Genomic DNA, 14,447 nt, shown 5'->3' on the forward strand with positions numbered 1-14,447 from the left:
GGCTATTCATAAACTTTCTTTGGTATATGAATCATCTATATATTCTAAATACATTCATGTGTGTGTACCACAAACATTTTCTCCAAGTCTTGTGGCTGACTTAACTTTTCATTTTCTTAATGTCTTTTGGAGAGCAGAAATTTTTAAATTTATGAAGTCCAATTTATCCATTTTTTTCCCTTTTATGGTTTATGCTTTCTGTATTCTAAAAACTCTTTTCTTACCTCAAAGTCACAAAGATTTTCTCCAAAGCTTTCTACCGAAAGTTTTATACTTCTTGCTTTTATGTTTTGATCCATTTCAAGTTAATTTTTATGTACAATGAAGAGTCAAGGTTTGTCATTTTTCTATATGAATATGTAGCTGATCCAGCATGATTTACTGGAAAGGTATCTTTTTACCCACTGAATTACCCAGGCACCTTTGAATCAACCATGGATGTGCAGTCCTAGTTCTGTGCTTTTCCACTGATCTCTCTGGTTCTAGTAAGACTGTCCTCATTACTGCAGCTTCACAGTACATCTTAAAATCAGGTAATATAAATCCCTCAACTTAGTTCTTCTTTTTAAAAAATTACTCTATTGCACAGGCTTTGCATTTTCATATAGATTTTTGAGTCAGCTTATCAATTTATGCAAAGTCATTTTGATTGGGATTTCATTAAATTTAAACATGATTTTTAAGAGAATTGACATCCCCACAGTATTGAGTATTCCAATTATGAACATGGCACCTCTCTTCATTTATTTAAGTCCTTTGAAATTTCTCTCGATAATCAGTTTTAAGTGTATAGGTTTTGCACATATTTTGTTAAATTCACCCACATACAGTTCCTATTTTCTGATGCTATTGCAAATGATATTATTAAAAAAAATTGCATTGTGACTATTTATTGCTAGTATATAGAAATACAACTTATTTTGGGGTTTTGTTTGTTTTTTAAAAATTTTATTTATTTATTTGACAGAGGGAGAGAGAGAATGCGAGAACGAGCACACAAGCAGGGGGAGCAGCAGAGGGAGAGAGAGAAGCAGGCTTCCCACCGAGCAGGGAGCCTGATGCAGGGCTCGACCCCAGGACCCTGGGATCATGACCTGAGCCAAAGGCAGACGCTTAACGACTGAGCCACCCAGACACCTCAATACAATTTATTTTGTACACTGAACTTGTACCTTATGACCTTACTAAATTTTATTCAATCTAGTACTTGGTTGGTGTTGTCCGGTAGATTCCTTAAGATTTTCTTCATGGACAATCTTACTGACTACAAGACACTTGTACTTCTTCATTTCCAATCTTTATACCTCTTTTGTCTTTTTCTTAGTGTACTGTCTAGGACCTCAACTCCAATCTCACAAAAGTAAGAGCGCAGACATCCTGGCCTAGTTCATAATCTTAGGGAAAACATCTAGTGTTCCAATATTAAGCATGTGGCAAACTTTTTCCATTTGTTTTATTTTGGGGTATCTGTGTGTCTGTGTGTTTTAATGCCTTTCTTTAATCAGGCTCAGGAAGTTCCCTTCTATGCCAGTCACCTGAGAGCTTTTATTGTGGATCAATCTTGAGTATTGTTAAATGCATTTTCTGCATCTACTGAAATGATCATATATGTGGAATTTAACAAACAAAACAGAGGATCATGGGGGAGAGAAGGAAAAATAAAAGATGACAAAATCAGAGAGGGAGACAAACCATAAGACTCTTAATCACAGGAAACAAGCAGGACTGCTGTAGGGGAGAGAGTCGGGGGATGGGATAACTGCATGACGGTTATTTAGGAGCACACCTTTTATAATGAGCACTGGGTATTATATAAGACTGATGAATCACTGACCTCCAGGTCTGAAACCAATAACAGAGTATATGTTAATTAACTGAATTTAAATAAAAAATAAATTTAAAAAAGGAGTTTAATTCAAAGATGACCAGCGTGAGTTGGTATCTCAGTGTGGTTCTGATTTGTATTTCCCTGATGCCAGGTGATGTTGGGCATTTTTTCATACGTCTGTTGACCATTTGGATAGTTTCTTTGGAAAAATACCTCTTCATGTCTTCATACCCATTTCTTGATTGGATTATTTGTTTTGGGAGTATTGAGTCTGAGAAGTTCTTTATAGATCTTGGATACTAGCCCTTTATCAGATATGTCATTTGCAAATATCTTTGTCCATTCTGTAGGTTACCTTTTAGTTTTGCTGATTGTTTCCTTTGCTGTGCAAAAGCTTTTTATCTTGATGAAATCCCAATCGTTTATTTTTGCTTTTCTTTCCCATGCCTTTGGAGAAGTTTCTAACAAGAAGTTGCTGTGGCCAAAGTCAAAGAGGTTGCTGCCTGTATTCTACTCCAGGATTTTGATGGATTCCTGTCCCACATTTAGGTCTTTCATTCATTTTGAGTTTATCTTTGTGTATGCTGTAAGACAATGGTCCAGTTTCATTCTTCAGCATATGGCTCTCCAATTTTCCCAACAACATTTGTTGAAGAGACTGTCTTTTTTCCATCGGATATTCCTTCCTCTTTTGTCAAAGATTAGTTGGCCATAAAGTTGAGGGTCTATTTCTGGGTTCTGTATACTGTTCCACTGATCTATGTGTCTGTTTTTGTGCCAGTACCATATTGTCTTGATGATTACAGTTTTGTAATAGAGCTTGAAGACCAGCAATGTGATGCCACCAGTTTTGGTTTTCTTTTGCAACATTCGATATATCTGTTAAGTCCATCTGGTCCAGTGTGTCATTGGCTATTCAGGGTCTTTTGTGATTCCATACAAATTTTAAGATTATTTGTTCCAACTCTATGAAAAAAGTTAATAGTATTTTGATAGGAATTGCATTGAATGTATAGATTGCTTTGCGTAGCATAGACATTATTTGTTCTTCCAATCCATAAGCATGGAATGTTTTTCCATTTCTTTGTGTCTTCCTCAATGAGAATTCTATAATTTTCTGAGTACAGATCCTTTGCCTCTTTGGTTTACTCCTAGGTATCTTATGGTTTTGGGTGCAATTATAAATGGGATCAACTCCTTAATTTCTATTTCTTCTGTCTCATTGTTGGTGTACAGAAATGCAACGGATTTCTGTGCACTGATTTTATATCCTTGCTATATGTGTTCTAGGAATTTTGGGGCGGACTCTTTTGGGTTTTCCACATTGAGTATCATGTCACTTGCTAAGAGAGAGACTTTGACTTCTTTGCTGATTCAGACGCCTTTTATTTCTTTTTCCTGTCTCGACTGCAGAGGCTAGGACTTCTAGTACTATACTGAACAACAGTGGTGAAAGCAGGCATCCCAGCTGTGTTCCTCACCTTAGGAGAAAAGCTCTCAATTTTTCCACATTGAGAATGATAGTCACTGTGGGCTTTTTATAGATGGCTTTTATGATATTGAGGTATGTTCCCTCTATCCTTACACTGTGAAGAGTTTTAATCCAGAAAGGATGCTGTACTTTATCAAATACTTTTTCTGCATCTCTTGAGAGGGTCAGATTGTTCTTGTCCTTTCTTTTATTTATGTAGTGTATCACATTGCTTGATTTGCGGATGTTGAACCACCCTTGCAGCCCAGGAATAAATCCCACTTGGTCATGGTGAATAATCCTTTTAATGTACTGTTGGATCCTATTGGGTAGTATCTTGGTGAGAATTTTTGCATTCATATTCATCAGGGATATGAGTCTGTAATTCTCCTTCTTGGCGGGGTCTTTGGTTTTGGGATCAAGGCAATGCTGGTCTCAGAGAATGAGTCTGGAAGTTTTCCATCCATTTCTAGTTTTTGAAAAAGCTTCAGAAGAATAGGTATTCATTCTTCTTGAAATGTTTGGTAGAATTCCCCTGGGAAACCATCCAACCCTGGACTCTTGTTCGTTGGAAGATTTTTTGATTACTGCTTCAATTTCCTTGCTGGTTGTGGGTCTGTTCAGGTTTTCTATTTCTTCCTGGTTCAGTTTTGGTAGTTTATACATCTCTAGGAATGCATCTGTTTCTTCCAGATTGCCTAACTTGTTGGCATATAGTCGCTCATTATATGTTCTTATAATTGTTTGTATTTCTTTGGTGTTGGTTGTGATCTTTCCTCTTTCATTCATGATTTTATTTATTTGGGTCCTTTCTCTTTTTGATAAGTCTGGCCAGGGGTTTATCAAACTTATTAATTCTTTTAAAGAACCAGCTCCTAGTTTTATTGATCTGTTGATCTGTTCTACTGTTCTTTTGGTTTCTATTTCACTGATTTCTGTTCTAATCTTATTAATTCTCTTCTCCTGCTGGGTTTAGGTTTTATTTGCTGTTCTTTCTCCAGCTCCTTTAGGTGTAAGGTTAGCTTGTGTATTTGAGACCTTTCTTGTTTCTTGAGAAAGGCTTGTATTGCTATATACTTTCCTCTTAGGACTGCCTTTGCTGCATCCCAAAGGTTTTGAACAGTTGTGTTTTCATTTTCGTTTGTTTCCATGAAATTTTTTAATTCTTCTTTAATTTCCTGGTTGACCCATTCATTCTTTAGTAGGATGCTCTTTAGCCTCCATGGATTTGAGTTCTTTCCAAATTTCCTCTGTGCTTGAGTTCCAGTTTCAAAGCATTGTGATCAGAAAATATGCAGGGAATGATCCCAATCTTTTGGTACCGGTTGAGACCTGATTTGTTGACCCAGGATGTGATCTATTCTGGAGAACGTTCCATGAGCACTCGAGAAGAATGTGTATTGTTGCTTTAGGACGGAACGCTCTGCATGTATCTGTGAAGTCCATCTGGTCCAGTGTGTCATTCAAAGCCCCTGTTCCCTTGATCTTCTGCTTACATGATCTGTCCATTGCAGGGAGGGGGGTATTAAAGTCCCCTACTATTATTTTGTTATTATCAATGAGTTTAATTTTGTTATTAATTGGCTTATATAATTGGCTGCTCCCATGATAGGGGCATAAATATTTAAAATTGTTAGATCTTCTTGTTGGATAGACCCTTTAATTATGATACAGTGTCCTTTCTCATCTTTTATTAGAGTCTTTGGCTTAAAATCTAATTTGTCTGATATAAAGATTGCTACCCCAGCTTTCTTTTGATGTCCATTAGCATGATAAATGGTTTTCCACCCCCTCCTTTCAATCTGGAGGTGTCTTTGGGTCTAAAATGAGTCTCTTGCAGATAGCATATAGATGGGTCTTCCTTTTTTATTGAATCTGATACCCTGTGTCTTTTGATTGGGACATTTAGCTGATTTACATTCAGAGTAAATATTGAAAGATGTGAATTTAGTGCCACTGTATTACCTGTGAAGTCATGGTTTCTGTAGATTATCTCTGTTCCTTTCTGGTCTATTTTACTTTTGGGCTCTGCCTCTGTTTAAAGGATCCCCTTTAGTATTTCTTTCAGGGCTGGTTTAGCGATCACAAATTCTTTTAGTTTCTGTTTGTCCTGGATGCTTTTTATCACTTGTTCTATTCTGAATGACATCCTAGCTGGATAAAGTATTCTTGGCTGCATATTTTTCTCATTTAGCACCCTGAATATATCATGCCAGTTCTTTCTGGCCTACCAGGTTTCTGTGGATAGGTCTGCTGCCAGTCTAATATGTCCACCCTTGTAGGTTATGGACCTCTTTTCCCCCCAAGCTGCTTTCAGGATTTTCTTTGTCTCTGAGATTTGCAAGTTTCATTATTACACGTCAAGGTGTTGACCGATTTTTATTGATTTTGAAGGGGGTTCTCTGTGCCTCTTGGACTTGAATGCCTGTTTCCTTCCCCAGATGAGGGAAGTTCTCTGCTCTAACTTGCTCGGATATACTTTCTGCCTCCCTCTCTTTCTCTCTCTCTCTCTCTTTCCTGTTCTCCTGAGATCCCATTTATTCTAATATTGTTTCGCTTTATGGTATCACTTATGTCTCGATTCTCCCCCTGTGGTCCAGTAGTTGTTTATCTCTCTTCTCGGCTTCTTCATTCTCCATCATTTTGTCTTCTATAGCTCTAATTCTCCCCTCTGCCTCATTTATCCTAGCAGTTAGAGACTCCATTTTTTATTGCATCTCATTAATAGCCTTTTTTATTTTGATTTGGTTAGATTTTAGTTCTTTTATTTCTCCAGAAAGGGATTCTCTAGTGTCTTCTATGCTTTTTTCAAGCCCAGCTAGTATCTTTATAGTCGTTATTCTGGACTCTAGTTCTGACATCTTACTTACATCCATACTGATTAGGTCCCTGGCAGTCAGTACTGCCTCTTATTCTCTTTTTTGAGGTAAGTTTTTCCACCTTGTCATTCTGTCCAGAGAGGAATAGATGAACAAGAGAATAAAATACTAAAAGGGCAACAACAACCCCAGAGAAATATACACTAACCAAATCAGAAGAGACCTGAAATGGAAAAATAAATAAAATTTAAAAAAAGAGTGACTATAATCAGACATGTGAATAGAACAGAGCAATACACTGGATCCTGTGTGTATCCTAGTCTGTTAGAAAACTAGATCCCAAAATTGTAAAGGAAAAAAACATATATGTACAAGAATACAATTAAATACAATGAAAGGACAGAATGTAAATGTAAAAATGAAAGGTAAAAGACAAATAAAAGGACTATAAACAGAACAGAGCAGTACACTATATCCTGAGTGTATTCTGGTCTGTTTGTCAAAAGAAACTATCATCCCAAAACTGTAAAGAAAGAGAAACACATATATACAAAAATAAAATTAAATAACATTGAAAGGATAGAATGTAACTGTAAAGATAAAAATTTAAAAAGACTAAAAAAAAAGGAAGAAAATATGATCAGACAGGTGACAAGAACAGAACAATACACTAGATTCTGGGTGTATTTTGGTTTGTTTGTTAGAAGAAACTGCATTCTAAAATTGTAAAGAAAGAAAAACATATATATACACAAAAATAAAATTAAATACAATGAATGAAAAGATAGAATGTAAATTTAAAGATGAAAATTTAAAAAGATTTTAAAAAAAGAGTTGATAAAATAAGAAATTATTTGAAAAAGGAAAGAGAAAAAAATTAAAATTGAAAGCCAAAGAATCATGGGGAAAAAAACATGAATTCTATATACTATTTTCCCCCAGCACTGGAGTTTGACAGTTGTGTGTGACTGGTACACTTGGTCTTGACTGGATGTTCTTTCTGATCTTGCCCATCTGATCAATGCCTATCGCATTGATTCTCAGGTGTCTTTGCCCCAGATGGAACTGCACCACGCTTGCCAGGGGGCCCAGCTAAGGAAGCTGTCAGGATTGTTCTATGTCGCTTTTGTTCCCTGAAGGTTTTCCCGTACTGCTGTAGAGGATGAGAATGAAAATGGAGGCCTCCCAATCTCCAGCCCCAGAGCTGAAAGCTCAGGGCCCCACTCTTCAGCTGCCCTCAGGGAAAAGCAATCACTCCTCTCTCCCTGGTCTCCAGCCACAGTCCGTGCTCACCCAGCCTGTGACCAAGGAGAGTTTCTACCTCAGACACACAAGCCCCATTCACATCCCCAAACCCTGCAGACTCCTGCAGGGTGCACCTGTGCCACTCCTCCCGGGGGATAGAATAGGATCTCACCATAGTTCTGCCACTTGCTGGGCCCCTGCTCTGAGAGCAGTCACCCAACCGTGCAGGGGTTTGTGGTTTATGGCAACACTGAGCTGAAAGCCCACTTCTGAGCTCACCTGATTGCAGCCGGCTTCCCCACTCAGACACCTGAGAGCTCTGCCGCACTCAGGGTCTTTCTGTAACCCCAGGGTTCCTGAGACCACACTGTCCCACCTACGATTCCACCCTGCTTTGCCAACTAAGAGCCTTTCAGGCAGGGATGTCCCCCACTGGAGCAAACTTCTACAAGTTCTGATTTTGCACTCCACTGTTATATCACTTTCCAGTAGCTGGCTTACAGAAGCTCCCTCCCCCCGAGGCTTATCTGCCCATATATCACCTCGGATTCACTTGTCTGCGCCTCCTACCTTGTAGAAGTATCACTTTTCTATTTGTAGAACTGCAGCAATTCTTTTCTTAGATCTCTGGTTGAGTTCACAGGTGTTCAGAATGATCTGACAGCTATTTAGCTCAACCTGGGACCAGATGAAACTAAGGCCTCCTATTCCCCCTCCGTCTTGGACTACCTATACCACATCTTCTTTATCCATTCATCAATTGATGGAAATTTAGTCTCTTTCCATAATTTGGCTTTGTAAATAATGCTGCTATAAACATCAGGGTTCATGTATCCCTTTAAATTAGTATTTCTGTATCTTTCAGATAATACCTAGCAGTGCAATTGCTGGGTCACAGGGTAGTTCTATTTTTAACTTTTTGAAGACCCTCCATACTGCTTTCCAGAGTGGTTGCACCAGTTTGCATTCCCACCAACAGTGCAGGAAGGTTCCTCAAGGGAAATTTTTAAACATATTGAATTAAATGAAAATTAAAACACAGCATATCAAAATCTTTGGGATATAACTAAAGCAGCACCTCACAGTTAACTTATAGAATTAAATGCTTACACTGGAAAAGAGGATCTCAAATCCATACTCTAAACTTCCACTTAAAGAAATCAGAAAAGAGCTAAATCTACCCGAATCTGTGGAAGAAAGAAAATAATAAAGAACAAAAATCAAAGAAATTGAAAACATAAAGAAAATATAAAAAAGATCAATGAACAGACATTTTTCCAAAGAAGATATATAGATGGCCAGCAGACACATGAAAGGATGCTTAACATCACTTATCATCAGGGAAATGCAAAACAAACCACTATGAGATGATCACCTCACACCTATCAGAATGTTAAAACCAAAGACACAACAAATAACAAGAGCTGGCAAGGATGTGGAGAAAAAGGAACACTCAAGTACCATTAGTGGGAATACAAGCTGGTGCACACAACTGTAGAAAACAGTATGAAGATTCCTCAAAAAATTAAAAATAGAATTACTACATGATCCAGTAATTCCGCTACTGGCTATTTACCTAAAGAAAATGAAAACAAATTTAAAAAGATAAATGCACCCCTATGTTTACTGCAGCATTGTTGATAATAGCCAAGACACGGAAGCAACCCAAGTATCCACTGACAGATAAGTGGATAAAAAAAAATGTGATATACATATACAATAGACAATCACTCAGCCATAAAAAAAGAATAAAATCTTGCCATCTGCAACAACATGGATGGATCTAGATGATATAATGCTAAGTGAAATAAGTAAGCCAGAGAAAGACAAATACCGTATGATTTCACTCCTATGTGGAAATTAAGAAACAGAACAAACGAACATGGGGGGAAGAAAAAAAGAGGTAAACCAAGAAACAAACTCTTAACTATAGAGAATGAACTGATGGTTACAGAGGGGAGTTTGGTGGGGGGCAGGTGAAATAGGTGAAGAGGATTAAGAGTACCCTTATAGCGATGAGCACTGAGTAATGTAGAGAATTTCTATATCATTATATTGTACACTTAAAACTAGTATAATACTCTATGTTGATATTACTTGAATAAAAAAAATAAAGTGAACTATGATAAATTACTTTAAAAGATCAATGAAACCAAGCTTCTAGCAGGACTGACAAAGAAAAAACATGGATTACTAATATTATATTATCACTACAGCTGCCACAATCAAAAGATAACAAGGCAATACTCCAAACACTCTACACACATAAAAGCAGTACCTAAGATGAAATAAACCAGTTCCTCAAAAAAACACAAACTACCAAAACTTAGAACCCAAAACTAAAGAACGCCGGGGTTAAGGGTGCTGGCTCCCAATGCAGTCAAAAACCCATGTGTAATTTTTTGAATCCCCCAAAATTTAAGCATGAATTGCCTACTGTTTACTAGCAGCCTTACTGATAACAAAGAGTTGATTAACACGTATTTTGTATACGTATTATAAACTATATTCTTACAATAAAGTATGCTAAAAAAAATGTTATTAAATCATAAGAAGCTACATGCACCCCAATTGTTTACAGCCCAACTATGGAGAGAGCCCAAATGTCTGTCGACGGATGAATGGATAAAGAAGTTATATATACGTATATATATGTATACTATGCACACACACACACACACACACCCACCATAGAATATTACTCAGCCATCAAAAAGAATGAAATTCTGCCATTTGCAATAAGGTGGATGGAGCTAGAGTGTATTATGCTAAGCGAAATAAGTCAGTCACAGTAAGATAAATATTATGATTTCACTCATGTGGAATTTAAGAAACAGATGACTATATGGGAAGGGGAAAAAAAGAAAAAAAAGAGAGGGGAGAAAAACTGTAAAATACTCTTAAACGATAGGGGCACCTGGGTGGTTCAGTCGGTTAAGCATCTGCCTTCAGCTCAGGTCATGATCCCAGGGTCCTGGGATTGAGCCCAGCATAGGGCTCCCGGCTCAGCGGGGAGCCTGCTTCTCCCTCTCTCCCCTGCTCATGCTCTATCTCTTGCTATCTCTCTCTCAAATAAATAAATAAAATCTTAAAAAAGACTCTTAATGATAGAGAACAATCTAAGAGTTGATGAAGGGAGGTGGGTGGGGGATGGGCTAGAGATGGATGATGGGTATTAAGGAGGGCACTTGTGGTGAGCACTGGGTGTTGTATGTAAGTGATGAATCACTGAATTCTACTCATGAAACCAATATTGCACTGTATGTTACCTAACTAGAATTTAAATAAAAATTTGAAAAAAATCATAATAGAATATATACTACTATACTGTATTTATCAAAAAAACTCACATATAAGTGGACCCATGCAGTTCACAACCATATTGTTCAAGAGTCAATTGTAGATAAACTGATTGGTCCTTACTGCTAGAGAAACTGAATTTACAGATTAAAAACCTCCCAGAAAAAAACTCTCCAGACGCCAATGGCTTCACTGGTGAATTTTACCAACACTAAAGAAGAAAATAAAATCAATGTTAAACAATCTCTTTCAGAAATATAAGAGCAGAGAATATTTCCAAATTCATTTTATGAGGCCAGCATTACTCTGATATCAAAACAAGACAAAGATAATGCAAAATATAAATGCAAAAATCCTTGACAAAATATTAGAAGTCAAAACCCAGTTAAGTTGGAAATAGCAAAAAGAATTTACACAAACACATACATAGATACATACTGAAAATATAAGCATACTTCAAAAACCACTGCAAAGTTAGTAACACTCTTTTCCAAAGCAAAATTCTTTCTTTTAAATACAAAGAGACCTATCCATAATAAAACTTTTTATTCTCCAGAATGTCTAAGTAAAAAGAATTCATTCCATGAATTCCACTGTTGGAATAATTAATACCAGCGCTAATTTACATCCAGCAACATTTCCTTCTTTGCATTCACTAGCTACAGGAGTCGGCCTTAACTGGGTAAAACCAAAGGAATATATGCCACCAACCTGGGAACAGCATTTGGTTCGAGGATGGGCACAAAAGCCAGTTAGAGACAAGAAACAGTGAGTCTTTCAATGAAGTTTCTAAGAAACCCAAGTACTCCCTTCCCTACAGTGTTCTCTTTTCTACAGATGTGGTAATATGAACATATAAAGCTTCGAGCTGAGGCAGCCATCCTGCTAAGAAGCCAGTCTGAAGATACCAACACACAGAGGAAAACAGAGGAAAGACATAAAGAAAAAGCTTAGCTGGACTCCAATCTATGCTAGGACTTCACTGAGCTGATTAAATTTCTTTTAGTTTAAGCCATTATGAAATGGGTTTTCTGTTTTCTGCACATAAAGAATCATATAATGCCAAGGGCTAACTATTAGAAGTCAGAGGAACACTGATTTCAGTTACCATTTAAAGGATTTTTTTCATAATTAAAGCTAATAAAATGGAAGAGGACACATTTTAAGTTGTTCTCCATATAATCTCAAATACTACAAGTTTCAATACTCACCTGTACGTTCCTATATGTTCAATACCAGCCTATATGTTCCGTAATAGAGAAGCCAGACTTTTAAACTTAAAGTTCCTTTCAACTCTAAGATTCTGATTCTGTAAAGGCAAACTGAATTTGGGATGTCAAATGAGACACTCAGAACTATCACCCATTGGTTAAACTTCTTCTGTGTAAACAACAAAAAAGTAAAAAAAAAGACTTTTTTTTTTTTTAAGCTTCCAAATCATACTCACCAGCAAGAACATGAGATGCAAAAAAGAACAGAATAAGTGGGAAACAAAGTCTTGACCTTTGTTTATTAATCCTTTAATAAACTAATATCTAAAAATATAAAACAAAATAAACAATAAAGGATCCATCCCTAGTTAGCTTATTTGGAGGGAAAGAATTATAACCACTCAAAAATTTTAATAAAAGATACAAGCACCTAATTTTGATTACTGAAAATTCTATAGATTGCATTTTCACATTTTCTACCATTTCACTAGAATTTTCTTCTCACGATGGATTTTTTCCTGTGTTCTGCTATTAATGTTTTTCTTTCCTTAGAGTCTACTGACACAGTGCGGAATGGCGGTTAGAAAAAGGGACCTTGACACTAGACTGCTGGGATTCAAATCTTGGCTCCATTATTTACTAACTGGGTGACTTTGGGCAAGACAGTTAACCCTAACTGTGCTTCAATTTCCTCATCTATAAAATGGAAACAGTAACCACAGCACCTGCCTCTTAGGGTTGTTTTGAATGCAAAGTAAGTTCATTCACATACATCTCTAAAACCAGCCCTCAGTATCTACTACATTTATCACTTTGCTTGGGCTGCTATAATGAAATATATAGACTAGGAGGCTTAAACAACAGAAATTTATTTTCTCATAGTTCTGGAGGCTGTAAAAGCCCAAATCAAGGTTCCAGATTTTGGTGAAGGCTTGTAGACATCCATCTTCCTATTATGCCCTCATAGGACCTTTTCTTGGTGCATGTGCATGGGGAGAGCAAGCTCTAGTGTCTCTTCCTCTTCTCTTAAGGGCTCCAGCCCTATCAGATTAGGGCCCCACACTTATGACCTCATTTATTAACTCCTAGTCTATCTACATATATAATGACTTAGGGGTTAGAGCTTCAACATATAAATTTATGGGGGGCACAATTCAGTCCACAGCAATATGAACTATACAAATACTATTGAAGTTTCTATTAATGTGCATAAGACTATTGTTCTAAAGGAAAACAGTCTTATTCATAAACCAAATTACAGAATCCCTAACGTTACTGATCTCTTGCCAGACTGGTAGCAAAGAAGGTAAAACTTCTTGTTGATATGTACTTAATTGCTTTCATTTACATGATGATCCCTCTGAAATGGAGGACCACTGGCAAAACCTTGCCTCTGTACCTCGTTAACTCAGAATAAAAGGGCTTATTTTGTAAAGCCTCCCTTTCCAACTCTAACTTCCTTTAACCTTTAGGATCTCACACATAATTCTCAGTTTACCCACGAAATCAACTTAAATGCTGTAATAACCAGCTGGCAAGAACTCACCTGACAATAATTTGAACCTGCCATGCCCCAGTCATCATTCACCAACCTAACCAAAGAGTAATCTACAAAGTTTACATTTGAAGAAGTCTGACAAAATTACCACAAATTAAAACCACCTTTCATTAAAAAAAAAAGCTATTGTTTTTAAATAGAAAAAAAATTAAGTCAAAACTTCTCCATTAGGATTCTAACAAAACATTCAGTTAAGAAATATCCCTTTTGCTTGCTGAAATAGTTACCTAAAGACTCATTTATATTCTGAATTTAAATTCAGCAAACAACCCTTCCTTAGACAGTCACTGCAATGATTAAATGAAATAATGTATGTTATTTACCTACTACCTTGCTCAGGACCCATACCTCTTTGATAAATATTAATATAGTAGATGTTCTGAGAAATAAGGTTTAAAAAAACAAGTAGAAAATTAACATCCAACTCTTATTTTCAGTACACATTTATACTCCAATCCTTTAAAAAGACTCACAAGTTTACCACTGAGTTTAATATAAAGAAATATTTACTTGAAGAGAGGATCTAATTTTAATTAATCATTAAATATAAATTTTCCTGCACTAATGTCTCATAATGGGGCATCCACAAAGCAATGGGAACTTTTCTATCTGTAACCTCTACTGAGGAAATGCTTTATTTCATTAAGTGATAGACACTAACTTAATATCGTATTAAGTTAGTGATAGACAGTAACTTAAATATTGTATTAAAAGATCTCTAGTGTCTTTGATTACCTAAAGGAAAATTATCCCTCCATCCCAACATCTCTCAAACCTGGGAGAAATGATCTTTTCAGTCACTTTATTTTTTACAAAAAATAACCAAGCAATAAACAAATTATAAGAGAAATCATAGTATTAGAAAAATTCTTCCAAATATCACAAAGAAAAATGTTATTAAGATTACTGTGGTGGCACATTGTAATTAGTAAAGATAACTACACTGCACAAAGCTAGTATGTGTGCCTTCTTACCCCATTAATATTTTCTTGCCTTCACATATCATTACTTAAAA

At 36.4% G+C, this 14,447-nt stretch overlaps 1 protein-coding gene across 4 annotated transcripts in view; it reads right to left on the minus strand.

Annotated features, from left to right (window-relative positions):
- The window catches only part of MAN1A2 (mannosidase alpha class 1A member 2), a 221,488-nt gene that overhangs the window by 151,443 nt on the left and 55,598 nt on the right, over nt 1–14,447 (minus strand). The gene's annotated exons all lie outside the window — the stretch shown is intronic.

This window comes from Eumetopias jubatus, unplaced genomic scaffold, assembly GCF_037043125.1.
Source record: "Eumetopias jubatus isolate StellerSeaLion01/CBP00866 unplaced genomic scaffold, mEumJub1_p1.0 scaffold_4, whole genome shotgun sequence".
In the NCBI taxonomy this organism is placed as follows: domain Eukaryota; kingdom Metazoa; phylum Chordata; class Mammalia; order Carnivora; family Otariidae; genus Eumetopias; species Eumetopias jubatus.